Source organism: Anomaloglossus baeobatrachus, chromosome 7, assembly GCF_048569485.1.
Source record: "Anomaloglossus baeobatrachus isolate aAnoBae1 chromosome 7, aAnoBae1.hap1, whole genome shotgun sequence".
In the NCBI taxonomy this organism is placed as follows: Eukaryota; Metazoa; Chordata; class Amphibia; order Anura; family Aromobatidae; genus Anomaloglossus; species Anomaloglossus baeobatrachus.
In genome coordinates this window covers 87,015,802-87,031,859 of record NC_134359.1, presented here as the reverse complement: position 1 = coordinate 87,031,859, position 16,058 = coordinate 87,015,802, and positions in this window count along the sequence as shown.

The window sequence follows — 16,058 nt, the reverse complement described above, 5'->3', positions numbered from 1 at the left end:
GAGAAGCAATGGCATGTGTGATAGGATGTCCATGTCACATGTCCCTGCATTATAAAAACGAGTATCTGCCCGTCTGGACGCCATTATCTCTTCTGCGTCCTTGGTGTCAGTCATGGGTACGGGATTGAAATAGACCAGGTGAGTGCTGCTGAGAGCAGTTCTACTATTCATATGTGAGGCCGTATGGCACATTTTATAAAAATATTTTAGTGTAGGACTGCCTCAAATGAGATTTGCCGTGACGTGGCGAGGCAGCTCAAGAAATTGCAATTTTTTGCCAAAAATCTCAAAAATTTTTATAATACAGTTTGGAATGTTTAGTGCTGAAGTGCACATTTGGTGCTGGCTTTTTGTTTTTTCTTCATTGAATTGGTCGGTGGTTGACCTCCACCTTGCTATGCACCCCAATTTGGGATGTATTCCATCTGTCTAGATTTTGGCGGTTGGTGACTGTTCCCATTAAGTCATCAGGCTTTGTCCACAGGCTATATACTTCATGCAGCATTTGCTTGGACCTGTCCCGCCCACAACCATGACTCAGTCATGGGTACGGGATTGAAATAGACCAGGTGAGTGCTGCTGAGAGCAGTTCTACTATTCATATGTGAGGCCGTATGGCACATTTTATAAAAATATTTTAGTGTAGGACTGCCTCAAATGAGATTTGCCGTGACGTGGCGAGGCAGCTCAAGAAATTGCAATTTTTTGCCAAAAATCTCAAAAATTTTTATAATACAGTTTGGAATGTTTAGTGCTGAAGTGCACATTTGGTGCTGGCTTTTTGTTTTTTCTTCATTGAATTGGTCGGTGGTTGACCTCCACCTTGCTATGCACCCCAATTTGGGATGTATTCCATCTGTCTAGATTTTGGCGGTTGGTGACTGTTCACATTAAGTCATCAGGCTTTGTCCACAGGCTATATACTTCATGCAGCATTTGCTTGGACCTGTGCCGCCCACAACCATGACTCAGTCATGGGTACGGGATTGAAATAGACCAGGTGAGTGCTGCTGAGAGCAGTTCTACTATTCATATGTGAGGCCGTATGGCACATTTTATAAAAATATTTTAGTGTAGGACTGCCTCAAATGAGATTTGCCGTGACGTGGTGAGGCAGCTCAAGAAATTGCAATTTTTTGCCAAAAATCTCAAAAATTTTTATAATACAGTTTGGAATGTTTAGTGCTGAAGTACACATTTGGTGCTGGCTTTTTGTTTTTTTTTTTTACACACACAGATAAGTAGACTTTTAGCCAGAGAAGCAACGGCATGTGTGATAGGATGTCCTTGTCACATGTCCCTGCATTATAAATACGGGCATCTGCCCGTCTGGACGCCATTATCTGCCTTCTGCATCTGGGTGTCAGTCACCGCTGGCGTAGCTCCTGTCTCCGATACTGCTGTGTACGCTCTACACACAGTGCTATACAGAATAGGGATAGAAGTTTCTATTAGCCCTTGTAAGGGCTAATACCAGCAGGCACAGAGCCATAGGTGACAGTCAGGTCCATGAAAACAGATTTTAACAGCTACACAAGATAACAGCGTCTGTGTAGCTAAGGTCAGGGATTTCCTCGCTGCATTTCCCCATTAGGAGGGATAGAAAGTGAGGCTTCCTTTCCTCTACCCAGACCCACAACCCTGCCACTGTACCCTCCTGCCCTTTGCACACTCAAACTCATTGTTACTAAGCCATTATACTAGCAAACACTGAGTAAACTTAGTGGCATCCTAAAAGTGGCTGTTGGACTTCCATTAGTGTTCCACTAGTGCAAATCTATTTGCAGCACCTCTGCGTTGCACACTCAAACTCATTGTTACTAAGCCATTATACTAGCAAACACTGAGTAAACTTAGTGGCATTCTAAAAGTGGCTGTTGGACTTCCATTAGTGTCCCACTAGTGCAAATCTATTTGCAGAACCTCTGCATTGCACACTCAAACTCATTGTTACTAAGCCATTATACTAGCAAACACTGAGTAAACTTAGTGGCATCCTAAAAGTAGCTGTTGGACTTCCATTAGTGTCCCACTGGTGCAAAGCTATTTGCAGCACCACTGCATTGCACACTCCTGCTCTGTTTTTAATAAGCTATAATAATAGCAAAAAATGCTGCCAGTTAGTGGCATCCAAAAAGTGGCTGTTGTTCTCCATTTGTGCCCCAATGGTGCCAAACTATTTCTAACCCCTCTGCATGACACCCTCCTGCTCTGTTTTTAATAAGCTATAATAATAGCAAAAAATGCTGATAGTGGCATCCAAAAAGTGGCTGTTGTACTCCATTTGTGCCCCACTGGTGCCAAGCTATTTCTAGTACCTCTGCATGACACCCTCCTGCTCTGTTTTTAATAAGCTATAATAATAGCAAAAAATGCTGATAGTTAGTGGCATCCAAAAAGTGGCTGTTGTACTCCATTTGTGCCCCAATGGTGCCAAGCTATTTCTAACACCTCTGCATGACACCCTCCTGCACATTTTGCAACGCTATTTTTATAGCAAACTCATGGAATTCCTTGCTGCATTTCACCATTAGGAGGGATAGAAAGTGAGGCTTCCTTTACTGTCCTGGTACACACAGAACACGGCCACTGTACCCACCTGCCCACTTTTGCCACGATATTTAATTTGCCCAAAGAGCTGACACTTTTTCTGCCATCCTAAAATTGTCTGGAATACTAAGTTAGTGTTCCTTTGCTGCCAAGCAAGGTACAACACATGTGCGTTCTACACTCATTTCCATTTGTGGAACACAATAATTAACTGCAGGTAGTCCAGCCAATGTTTCACGAAGGTGCAGGCGTGGATATAATGTTGCCTTCATCCAATGGTGGTTCTCTTGATGTCTGACAGCTCAACAATACCATCTGTTTCCACTTCCAAAACAAGTGACGACCTGGCAATCACACTCCCGCTTACGGGTAAAGGGGTGGAAGTTCATCGTGAAAAAGCATGTGTGACTGCTGTCCCCACAGTCACAGAAGATGAAGAGCACGCAGATGCACTTGATGGGGCAGGCGGTGGTTGCACAGCCCCGCTAGGCCGCATTGTAGCACAGTGAAATTCCCTTTGCGACTTATGCTTCATTTTAAGTCTTGTATTTGGTGGGATCGACAGTATGCAGCAAAACCACGCAACATGAAAAGCACTGTTTGCAGTTGGGTTCACAAATGATTCTTTCACTTTCCCAAAACAAACAATAAGAACCATGCATTAAATTGAAATAATAGAACAATCTAATCAGTGGCCTACTGCTTGCTAAGCCCTCTGGGTAGCAGCAGTAATTGTGTGTTTGTGCGTGTGTGTGTGTGTGTGTGCGAAGACAACTAACTAGTGGCGCATCACAAGAGCTTCCCAGTTATCTACCTATACATAGACAAAACACATCACCCACCCTGAATACCCTTGTTAGCTGAAGCCTCACAGATAAGGCAGATGATAACAGTGTGAATGCAAACCACACAGCTCTGCAACACAGTCATGTAAATTTTGAAAAGCAACATTCAATGCAAACATGTGTCGCTGTCCCTCTATGATTTAAACTGTACGTGAAAATTTGACAGTGCAGAGGCAGCAAGTATGATTGTCTATATAGTCGTCCTACCCAGAACAGATATGTGTTTTCATAATAAAACAAAGTGTTGCGTGAACGCATTACTGTCTGGGCACAGCCTACCGTACCCGGGTAATGTGATGTCCAGTTGCCATAAATACAGACTTTACGCTCCTATAATGGTTAACAGTATAGACAGCACCGGAAGAATGTTGGTCTGTGGCACAGGATGCTGCTCACTGGCGTTACGGTACTCCTCACAAAACTCCAAAATGACTCCCCTCACAATTGAACGAAGTATTTACGCGGTTGCTCCTTCCTGTGTGCCGATTTACCCCAGCCGCAGCCTAACTCCAGTGTTTCGCCAACTGAGTATGCTCTGCCTGACTGTGTCATTCCTGAGGCAAAGTCTTAATTTTGGGCTACAGCGCATGCTCGTTTGGACTGTGCCTGAGTCATTCTGCGACCTGCGGCTCAACACACTTACACAGGGCCCTGGTGCTTGACTCACTCTCGGGAGGCCACTAAAACTAACTGCACCCAACATCAGGCCCAGGTGTCCCCTTACACTGCAGTGGCGGTCCCCACTGACCGCAATACCGAGAGTGGCGTCACAAAAATACATATAAAGAAGCAACCTAAGTGTGACCAGACTCTTCCTCCACGTGGAGTCCCTGAAGGTAATGCACCAACACAACACCCGTGGGACTTCACACTGACTGAGAAAAGCCTCTTTGCACAGGTACTTGCACTACGTGCCGGGTCTAAGTCCTGTGTTGTGCCTAGACAGCATGCTGAAGCGGAAAGTCTTTTTTTCAGAAACTGTATTTCATGCTACTGAGCATGCTCAGGCACTTACTGCATCAGAGGCTAGGTCGGGTAATGAACTCTTTGGCCCTGCCCCTGATGTGGGGAGCCCATATAGACCACAGGGCATCAGGTGCCCTGACAATTTGGCCAGGCCACTCCCAACAGGCTTGCAGAGGGCCGCCCCTATGACTTGTCACCTCATTGTTGTTGGTCAGACGATGACTGTTGAGGTGTTTTGGTTGTGGCAGCCATGAGGTCATCATTCAAGTGGCCATTGAAAATAGGACGCTAGTTATGCCACTCATGACATGTCACTCTGCTTTTGTGTCCAGGAGGTGCATTGTGGTCCACCCTGGCTTCGGGCGGACCCAGGTTATAAAAGGGGCTGGAGCCAAGAATAAGGTGCCAAGTCTCCTATTATGCTCCGAAAGAGCACACCTCCATGTGTTGAACCCATTGCGGCTTTAGGCCAGAGGTAGGCAGGGATAGGTCATCGATGCAGGCCGCCACCACAGTTGGTAACGCAGAACGTTTAAGAACAGCTCCTGTCCTACCAGTCCTGCTAGTGCAGCCCAGTGGCATAAACAGGCCTGCTGCTGCTGATGCACCTGCTGTCCACAGGTGTGTCCCCTAAGCACACGGACTGCGTAGCCAATGGCCCCTGTGTTGTTAACAGGGTATTCCAAGGCTGGGTGGTCGTGTGGACCCTGTCACGCTAACAGGGCTCCAAGTCTCCAGATCCGAGTTGCGTCTAACTCGGTTCAGGCTACTATTTGTTTGAGAGTCAACCTGCTCTGTATCCTCCACCTAACCTTCCAGTTGCCAACCTCTCCTTTTCCATCTGTGAGCACGGTGGACACCGAATGGCGATTGGGATATCTACCTTTCTCTTTCTTTCCTTCTTAATATTTTTGATATAGCGGTAACATATATACCACTTTATCCAAATCTGCCAGTCCCACCATACCAGATGTTGTTTCTTCAGCAAATGTTAATGTTGCTTAACCACCAAACCCACGGACACAAACTTTTTTACCCTTTCCAACACACCTGTTCCCCTTTCCACCAGCATCTGTCCTTTTTCAACTCAGTTTGTATATGAAAAAAATGCAACTCTGCAGAGACACCGTACTCAACGCCGTCTCAGCACAGCAGCCAGCCCTCGGTCCCTCAGATGTGGACAAGTAAGACCATTTCCTCCTATCGATGAAAAAGCGTTGAGATTCCCTCTGTGCACCACTGGTGTTTAGTGGAAAAGCAGATGTAAGATTGTGTACCAACTTCTGCTGATACTCCTGCATACGTGCATCCCTTTCTATGTCAGGAGTTATTTCGCAAAATTTTGTGTTGTACCGGGGATCTAACAGTGTGGCAACCCAGTAGTCAGCATGACTTGGAATTCGTACAATCCGAGGGTCATGTTGTAGGTAGTGCAGCAAGAAGGCGCTCATGTGTCTTGAGCATCCAGGAGGACCAAGTCCTTGGTGTGTTGGTGGCGGAGAGGTGAGAATCGTGCCTCCTTCCTCTGCCCTCTCCCCACAACCTCGCACAACCAAAATGTGAGCAAGCTCTCAATAATCTGCTGAGTCTTCCATGCCCATCGCCAGTTCGTCCTCCATTTCTTCCTGGGCTCCTGCACCTTCCTCAACTGTTTGCTGATACTATGCTCCCTTGATAATCCCTCTCCCCCACAGTACCATGACTGCCGCCAAGATGCCGCTGACCATCTGGACCTTGTAGATCTTGTTATCCCTTCCGCATATGACTCCTCCAGTACTTCCTCCCTTCCTCTTGGACCAACACCTGACTCCGAATAATACTTACAGTGTGTTCCATCATGTAGATGACCAAAATTGTACGCTGAGAATGTCATCGCCAGTGTTAAACATCTGCGTCGAGATTTGTAAACTGTGTAGAACGGTGCATATGTCATTGATCTGACACCACTCCAGCAGCGTGATCTGCACCACCTCTGGATCAAGTTAGCCCAGGGTATACGTCATAACGTATTTCAGCTGGGCTCTGCGGTGCTGACACAGACGCTGCAACATGTGCAGATTAAAATTCCTGCGTGTCGGAACATCGCATTTCTGACGTTTCACCGCCAGACCTTAAGACTTCAGGAGCGATGAAAGTTGTTGAGCTACTGGGTGCGAACGATGGAAGTGAGCACATAGTGAGCGTGCCTGCTGTACAAGGCCATGTAGGCCGGGATGTTGTTTTAAAAATTGCTGGAGAATCAGATTAAACACGTGAGCCATACAAGTCACGTGTGTCACATGGGCCTGAGGAAGGCACGCTGCCATGTTTGCATCATTGTGCACATGGCTGTTAAGTCACCACCGTAGTCCGCTACGTCAATTTGTACTCCGGTCGCAAGGTGACAACGTGTTCCTTTCATGCATAGTGCTGATGATGGGAGAGGAGTCGACGCCAGCGGCGCAGGTGGACGCAGGTTATGCTCACCCACTGGGATGCGTTACCTTGACAGATGCAGAACCACAGGCTGAATGCAGGTGGGGGGTATCTCACAGATGAAGTAGCATCATTCAGCTACAACCAATGGGAAGACACAACACCCTTTTTTAGGCCCCTCCTGTCTGAAGACCACTGCCAGACATAGCTATGAACCTCTGGTTACTGTTACCCCCAGTTTAGCTTTATGAGTTTGTGTGCTTCTTACCTGACTACTTTTCCTGCTTGCTGTTTAGGTACCTCGTTGGCCGATTTGCATTTCACCTCTGCTTGTTTTCTGATTAAGTCCTGTCCCTCCCATTCTGTTCCTCTTCCTCAATTAATGTTTTGACCCTGCATGACTACTATTCTCTGGAACTGCTGCTTTCCACAGGTATTGATCAACTTGGGCCCTGTGTCATTCAACATCACTTTATAGGGATTAAAGGGTTTCAGGGTTCTGGGGGTCCAGCTTGGTGAGTGGGTTCCCTCTAGCCTATCCTTTACAGCTTGTCTGAGTGTGTTGATCTAGGCAGGCGTTACACCGTGCCCTCGACAGAAGGACATGTAGGCCGGGATAGTATTTAAAAATTGCTGGAGATTCAGATTCAACACGTGAGCCATACAAGGTACGTGTGTCACATTGCCCTGAAGAAGGTCCGCAGACTGTTTAGCATCATTGTCGCACCCGGCATTCCCTGGCTGCTGGTTGAGTGGAGACAACCATTGATGAAACTCGGTCTCACTCTACAGAGCTTACCGTCCACAATTCCTCAGCGGTGTCTCACATTTCCCCTACATTTCAAAGTAAACATTTGACCGCCTGATGGCCTTGAGCTCTGCTGCCAGCATAGTAAGGAGGTGTGTGGGATTCCTTGGGCGCAGTTACAAGGAAGGCAAGCCTGACCACACAAGGTTTGGGCTGAGGTGCAGGAATAACACGAGGTTGATGAGGCAGAAGCAGTGGAGGAACTTGTACATACAGAGGAAGGATTGAAACACACAACTCGTGGGGACGGAAAGACTTGTACAGCAGACACTTCTCCATCTATCACCATAGTTACCCAGTGCCCAGTCAGTGACATGTAACTCCCCTGTCCATGCTTACTGTTCCAAGTATCTGTGGTGAAATGCACCCTGTCACACACTAATAATAATATTAATAATAATCTTTATTTCTATAGCGCCAACATATTCCGCAGCGCTTTACAATTTTGCATGAAGCACTCTCAAAAATACGTGTGCCTTTCGCGTCCCCTGGCTGACCCAGGGGAAGAAAAGTCCTCTGAGAGCCATGACTTGTTCATCTTGGTTCTTTTAGAAACACAGCGAGGGGACTCCAACCACAGTCTCCATCGTTGCCACTAATTGGGCCACACACACCCCACTTGACTGGCATCAGTTGATCCCCCTTTTCAAAATGAAAAAGATGCTTTGCATGAAGCACTCTCAAAAATACGCGTGCCTTTCGCCTCCACTGGCTGACCCAGGGGAAGAAAAGTCCTCTGAGAGCCATGACTTGTTCATCTTGGTTCTTTTAGAAACACAGCGAGGGGACTCCAACCACAGTCTCCCTCGTTTCCACTACTTGGGCCACACACCCCCCACTTGACTGTCATCAGTTGATCCCCCTTTTCAAAATGAAAAAGATGCTTTGCATGAAGCACTCTCAAAAATACGTGTGCCTTTCGTGTCCCCTGGCTGACCCAGGGGAAGAAAAGTCCTCTGAGAGCCATGACTTGTTCATCTTGGTTCTTTTAGAAACACAGCGAGGGGACTCCAACCACAGTCTCCCTCGTTTCCACTAATTGGGCCACACACACCCCACTTGACTGGCATCAGTTGATCCCCCTTTTCAAAATGAAAAAGATGCTTTGCATGAAGCACTCTCAAAAATACGTGTGCCTTTCGCCTCCCCTGGATGACCCAGGGGAAGAAAAGTCCTCTGAGAGCCATGTCCACAATGTCAGTGGACAGACGCGTGTGCTTATCTGCCAGCAGACCCCCAGCAGCACTGAAGACAGGTTATGAGAGAACGCTGGCTGCAGGACACGACAAGATCCCCAAGGCGTATGTGGCAAGCTCAGGCAATTTATCCAGATTGGAAGCCTAAAATGAGCAGGGCTCATGTTGCACAGTAATGGCATCGATGTTTCCTTGCATATACTCATATATCTGTGTCTCCTCCTCTTTTTCCTTGTCCAGCTCTTTTGTTTTCGCATGAGTATATGTCCTTGTCACTTTCCCATGTGTTTGTGTTGTGTTGTGAGTTGTTTGTCACCTTTTGGACACCTTTGAGGGTGTTTTCTAGGTGTTTTTATGTGTTTGTGATTGCCTGCCATTGTTTTCTATGGGGTTCGAGTGGTTCGCCGAACTGGTTCGCCGAACCGAACTCGAACGAGACCTCCGTTCGGCGAACCGAACTCGAGCCGAACCGCGACCGGTTCGCTCATCTCTAGTCAAGTCCCTGGTGAAACAAGGCTCTGCTGGTATAGACCCTGCTGCCCTCGCCGAGGCCCAACGACTGTGGAGGGAACGAGCCCGGCTGTACCTGCACCAGGGGAAGCTGTATCGGGAATTTATCAACCCGAAGACCCATGAGAAGGTTCGCCAGCTGGTGATTCCCCAGACTAACGTGCCCACTGTTCTGCAGGCATACCATGACGGTGCCGGGCACTTTGGGTGGAAGAAGCTGGAGATGCTGTTGAGGGAGCGATTCTATTGGAGTGGGATGCGGCAGTCTGTGGAGGCCTGGTGCCGAGAATGTGGTCCCTGTGCACTGAGAAGAAGGGATGAGGCCAGCCAAAAGGCCCCTTTGCGCCCAATCATTACGCATCAGCCGCTGGAGCTGGTCGCCCTCGACCACGTGAAGCTCACCCCTAGCTGAAGTGGGTACACCTATGCTCTGACCATTGTAGACCACTATTCGAGATTCATGGTGGTTGTCCCAGTTAAAGATCTGACCGGGCGTACTGCAGCCAGAGCCTTCCAGGCCTACTTTTGTCGACAACATGGGTACCCGGAGAGGGTGCTGACCGACCAGGGTCCAGCTTTTGAAGCAGAAGTGTTTCAGGAATTCTGCCAGTTATACGGCTGTAAAAAGATCCGGACCACCCAGTACCATGCACAGACTAACGGCATGTGTGAAAAGATGAACCATCTGGTCTTGGACCTCCTTAAGACCCTGCCGTTGGAAGAGCGGAACTTATGGCCGGAAAAGCTGTCCGATCTGGTAGACATGGACAATAACATTCCTAGCAGCTCCAAAAAGTGCACGCCCACGTACCTAATGAGAGCCCGACCAGGCCGGTTGCCGGTGGACCTAGAAATGGATTTGGAGGCTCCAGAGGCCCTTCCTTCCACTGCTGACTGGGACGCCCGGCGGAGGGCGCAGTACCGACAGGTCCAAGAATACGTAGAAAAGAACTTGTGTCGGAGTCGGGGACAGCAAGAACAGTGCCTCAACAGGAAGGCTCCTGCAGGTCCCTTTCAGCCTGGGGATGTAGTACTGAAGCGAAAGAGAAGAACCCATAAGCTGGATGACCAATAGGAGAAGACCCCGTATGTTATACAACCCACTGAGTGGGAGAATGTGAAGGCCTACCAGATCAGTCGTGACCAGGGGAAGACTTCGGCCATGGTTTCCAGAGACCACCTGAAGAGGTGTCCACCACCGTTGAGGGTGGCAACTGAAGTTCCGGCCCCCAGACAGGCTGGGGAGAAAGAAAAAGAGGTAATCCACACCATGATGGGCGATTTTCCGGCAGATTGGCCTTTGCAGAATGGCGCAGTGATTCTTCCTGTGATACTGTTCCCACAACCTGTGGAGGAAAAAGAGATGGAAGTCGCCGCCAATGAACCAGTGCCCAGGGATGCACCTATACCCAGCCCCCCTGCGTCTCCGCCTGCCCCACATAATAGACGGGAAGGGGAACCAGTTGTTTCCTCCGCCCCACTGCCTGTCACCACTAACATTGGGCCCCGAAGGTCCACACGCCCCAACCTAGGCCGACCCCCGCTTAGGTACAGGGAAACTACCATTTAGGGGTGTTACACGTTGAGTGTGTAAATAAGTAAATGAATGAATCAACCGAGCAAATAACCTGATTGACACCGTGATTGACCCGGCCGTTGCCGGCAAGTTGTCCCCGCAGGGACCCTTTGTACCGTTGGCATGAGGAACTCTTCATGGACATGCCTGAGAACTTGCAGGGCACCCACGAACTGGTGGGATTGTAAATAAGTTGGGGCATGTTTTCCGTTGCCGCCTCCGGAGAGGCAGATTTGGAGGATGGGCCTGGAGGAAAGTGATGGCCCAGGCCCGCCACTACCACAACCGGTGGCGATCCTCCGGGGGTCAGGGGTCCCCCATGGACGTGGGGTCCCCTGAAGTGACAGCCGGGTGCGAGTCACCGTACCCGTTGCCGCTCAGGCAGCCTGGATCTGGACTGGGGTCAAGGGGTGCTGCCCACTTCTTAGGGGCAGCATCAGGGCTAGGTTGCTTGGGTGGGAGAGCGGAAGCTGTCCGTCCGTTATTATTAAAAGTGTGTGTATATGTGGTTTGTAACATTTAAGTGACCTGCCTCCCGTAAGGGAAGATTTAAAATGCTTAAACTGTTGATGGTTTTTATATTTTTTACAGTTAAAAAAAAAAAAGAAAAATAAAACCGGTGATGGACGGGCAGCCCGCAGACGGTCTGCATTTAAATAAGGGGGAATGTGGCGCCCTGGACTAGCCAGGTCGTCACAGGTACTACAACACACACCCCCACCCTGAGACAGGCACATCAGCCAGACGCAAAATCCTTGTTGCCTCCCTCCAGGGGCTGATGTCCACACCAGGTGGGGTGGAGCCAGGTGGTTGCCCCCACCCACTGAGGAGTTCACAGTCCTAGAGGCGGGAAAGGAAGAGAGTTCAGTTAGGGAAGTGGAAGTGAGGAGTGAGAAGGAGCAAACTGACCGTGTCCGGGTGTGTGGCCCGGGCACTAAGCGCAAGGTTGGCAGACGGTGGTGGCCGTCTGCAGGAGAGGCGAATCAACGCGGAACCGTAAGACCGGGGACGGATGGTGGCCCGCTGGTACCGAACCGGGGAGCGAAGTGAAGCCAGCACACACAGGTAGGACCTGCGGACCCCGACCAGGCTTGGAGTCGCCGTTAGAAGTCAAATCCGTCAGTGACCAGAACCCCAGGGGTTTCCTAACAGCCAAGACCCGATTGAAGGCAACCGTCCGACCAGCAAAAGGAAATACAGCTACCACCACAGCTAGATTTCCAAGGTCCCGAGCCTGCGGGCAAAAGGGCTCCTCCGGCACATATACACGCTGGGGAGCGGGTTACCGGTGGGAATCCATCAGGACCGAACATACACAAAGATGCAGGGAAAGGCAGCCACCACCAACCGTCCGGTTGAAGTCACAGCAGCCAGCTGCGGGACCCGTCCATCCAGCCGTTTGGTTTTCCAGAGACTTTGTGTACATTTGTGGCTGAGTAAGTACAACCGTGCCGTCCGGCACCACGCTGCGCAGTCCAGACGACACTGCACTTTGCCAACCCTGCCTCCCCGTCACCTCACCGGGCCCCGGGACCACCCCTACCCATGGAGGGAGGGAACAACATCCCAGCTGCTCCCTACCATCGCTCCCGGGATCCCCGCCACCAGCAGCGGTGGTGCCCAACCTCACCACAACCCGTGGGTGGCATCACGGACCAAATCCCCAAACCAAACTACCCCCTTTCACTCACGGGCGAGGAGCGCCGCTCGAGTCCCCGGATCCGGGCCCACTGCTCAAGCCACCGAGCAACAGCAGCGCCGGACCCGAGCGTTAGCGAGCGCGCGGCGGCGTCCTCCCCGCCCACGACACTGCCCCACTAAGAAGACAAGGAACAGGAAGCGGCTCTAAGAACAGTTCTCGTAAGGGATCACTGCCTATGGCTGTGGGTGCAGGATACTCAGCGAAACATATTGACCCTTGGACTCCAGGGCCATAGAGATGAAGGGCTTATTTAACTTTCCTGGCTAAAAGAATGTTCACAAGTAATATGCCGTCATTGGAAACTGCAATGATTGTGTGTCTGAGTTATACAGAAGATACCATGAAGTGTTCTGCCTGCTGTATTATGTGACCAAGTGTTGTGCCAAGTAAAGACTACTTTGTTGTTATGAATTTGTTTGTCGTCCTTATCTGGAAGTCCTATTGACCTGATGAAGAGTGTAACAGCATTGCTCCAAGTAACACTATCAGCACACACAGACCCAGAACTCTCATTTAAAACCCGTGTCTCGGGGTGCTGAACTTTACACTCTTGCCCACACAGACCCAGAACTCTCATTTAAAACCCGTGTGTCGGGAGGCTGAACTTTACACTCTCCCCCATGGCTACTGCCCCGGGCACCATTGCTTCAGCCATGCGCTGCAATCTCCTGACATTTGAAAAAGAGATCACTCTCCGTCATGGTACTCCCATGACATCTCTGCATTACAACTATAATTTCTAATTCCACTAAGTAATGTTCATGAACATGGATATTTATATATAGATTGCGTTTGTTGCCCTGGAACAAGCACTCTGCCCTCAATTGGATGCATTTTATACCACAGTCACGGTATTGGCATGGGCTATCTACTAGTAAGAATTAAATGTGTAAGCAATGGAAGTTCCCATATTTAGGATCCACACCAAACCCATCAGGTAGATAATAAGTGGCCAATTTACTATCTATTTACTGCTAACCTACATGACCATCTATGATCAGACATAATTACTACCCTTGTATTTCGGTTTGATTTATTGCAGAAGCCATTAGTCCTAAAATTAATAACTAATTTATACAAATAATTAAGTATTACATATTATAAAAAAATGAGAAGACAAATCATTCAGTTTTGAACTCTTTATTAAATACAGTCTCTACCTATACCTAAAGCCATTGATCCAGAAGAAGGCAAAAAACCTGGACACATTCAGCCAATTTGTGCCACAGGGAAAAAATTCCTTCTCGACCCCAAGAAAAGGCGATCAGTTCAAGAACCCTGGACCAAGGCTATACTACAACTAACTGAGCTATAGGACGGTTATATCATATAAGAACCCTTATGACCCTTATGTGGAATTCATAAACTGGCCAACAGAAGAACTGGAATTAGGCCGGTGGTAGTATGGTACTTGTTTAGGCCTGTTGTTTGAAGACCAGAAATAGCCTTCGCTATTGCCCCAGACTAGGACAGATTTTGTATTTTATTACCTTTCAGAGCATCGCATCCCTGAAGAATGAAATCATTAGGGATGATCGAATACCACAAATATCCGACTTCGCGAATATCCGACCAATAGGTCACTGCTATGTGAATATTCGATGCGCAATATAAGTCTATGGGAAGCCCAAACAATTGTTATTCGGGTTATCCATAGACTTACATTGCATATCAAATATTCGCAAATAGTCAAATAGCGGCAACCTGTTTGCGAATTTTCGCAAAGTCAGATATTTGTGGTATTTGATCATCCCTAGAAATCATCCTTAGTGACTAAGTGAGTAAATTAAACGAAAAAAGTGCACGTTTGTTATGATGCTCAAGATGGGGACCAGAATGTGGACTAATAATAAAATAGGGAACATGATAGGAGACATATCTACAATACATACATTATTCTTATCTATCTAATATGATGACAACAGCTCTCCAGACCCGCAACCCACCACAAGGACCACTCCTGTCTAATCCCTGAAGAATGAAATCATCCTCAGTAACAATGTGAGGGGGCTAAGCGCCTCCTTTGATCTCAGAGTATAGACTCCCAGGAAAGAGTGCTGCTCAAACTGTTGGGGTGCAGATGTGGGACCCAATATCAGAGATGATGTCCTCCACCCAACTTTCAAAAAGCTGTAAGGGTCGTCAGTAGAGATGGGTAGTCGAGCTGGGCTATCAGACGGTCACCTCTGTAGCTGTAGTGTCATTTTTCGTATGGTCCCGATGTGTAAATTAAAAAAAGTACACGTTTGTTATAATGTACAAGATGGGGACCATAATGTGGACAAAATAACAAAATAGCGAACATGATAGGGGACATTTCTACAATACATACATTATTCTTATCTATATAATAGGATGACAACAGCTCTCCAGACCTGCATCCCACCACAAAGACCACTCCAGCCCTGAAGAATGAAATCATCCTTAGTGACGAAGTGAGGGACTTCGTGCCAACCTGTGGTCTCAAGGCATTGTCTCTTATAAGAGTCCTGCTCAAGGTGATGGGGTGCAACTGTGGGACCCTATACCAGAGATGATGTCCTCCACCCAACTTTCAAAAAGCTGTAAAGGTCTTCAGTAGAGATGGGTAGTCGAGCTGGGCTATCAGACGGTCACCTCTGTAGCTGTAGTGTCATTATTTGTATGGTCCCAATGTGTAAATTAAAAAAAAGTGCACATTTGTTATAATGTACAAGATGGGGACCATAATGTGGACAAAAAAAACAAAATAGGGAACATGATAGGGGACATTTCTACAATACATACATTATTCTTATCTATATAATAGGATGACAACAGCTCTCCAGACCTGCATCCCACCACAAAGACCACTCCAGCCCTGAAGAATGAAATCATCCTTAGTGACGAAGTGAGGGACTTCGTGCCAACCTGTGGTCTCAAGGCATTGTCTCTTATAAGAGTCCTGCTCAAGGTGATGGGGTGCAACTGTGGGACCCTATACCAGAGATGATGTCCTCCACCCAACTTTCAAAAGCTGTAAGGGTCTTCAGTAGAGATGAGTAGTTGAGCTGGGCTATCAGACGGTCACCTCTGTAGCTGTAGTGTCATTATTCGTATGGTCCCAATGTGTAAATTAAAAAAAAGTGCACATTTGTTATAATGTACAAGATGGGGACCATAATGTGGACAAAAAAAACAAAATAGGGAACATGATAGGGGACATTTCTACAATACATACATTATTCTTATCTATATAATAGGATGACAACAGCTCTCCAGACCTGCATCCCACCACAAAGACCACTCCAGCCCTGAAGAATGAAATCATCCTTAGTGACGAAGTGAGGGACTTAGTGCCAACCTGTGATCTCAAGGCATTGTCTCTTATAAGAGTTCTGCTCAAGGTGATGGGGTGCAACTGTGGGACCCTATACCAGAGATGATGTCCTCCACCCAACTTTCAAAAGCTGTAAGGGTCTTCAGTAGAGATGAGTAGTCGAGCTGGGCTATCAGACGGTCACCTCTGTAG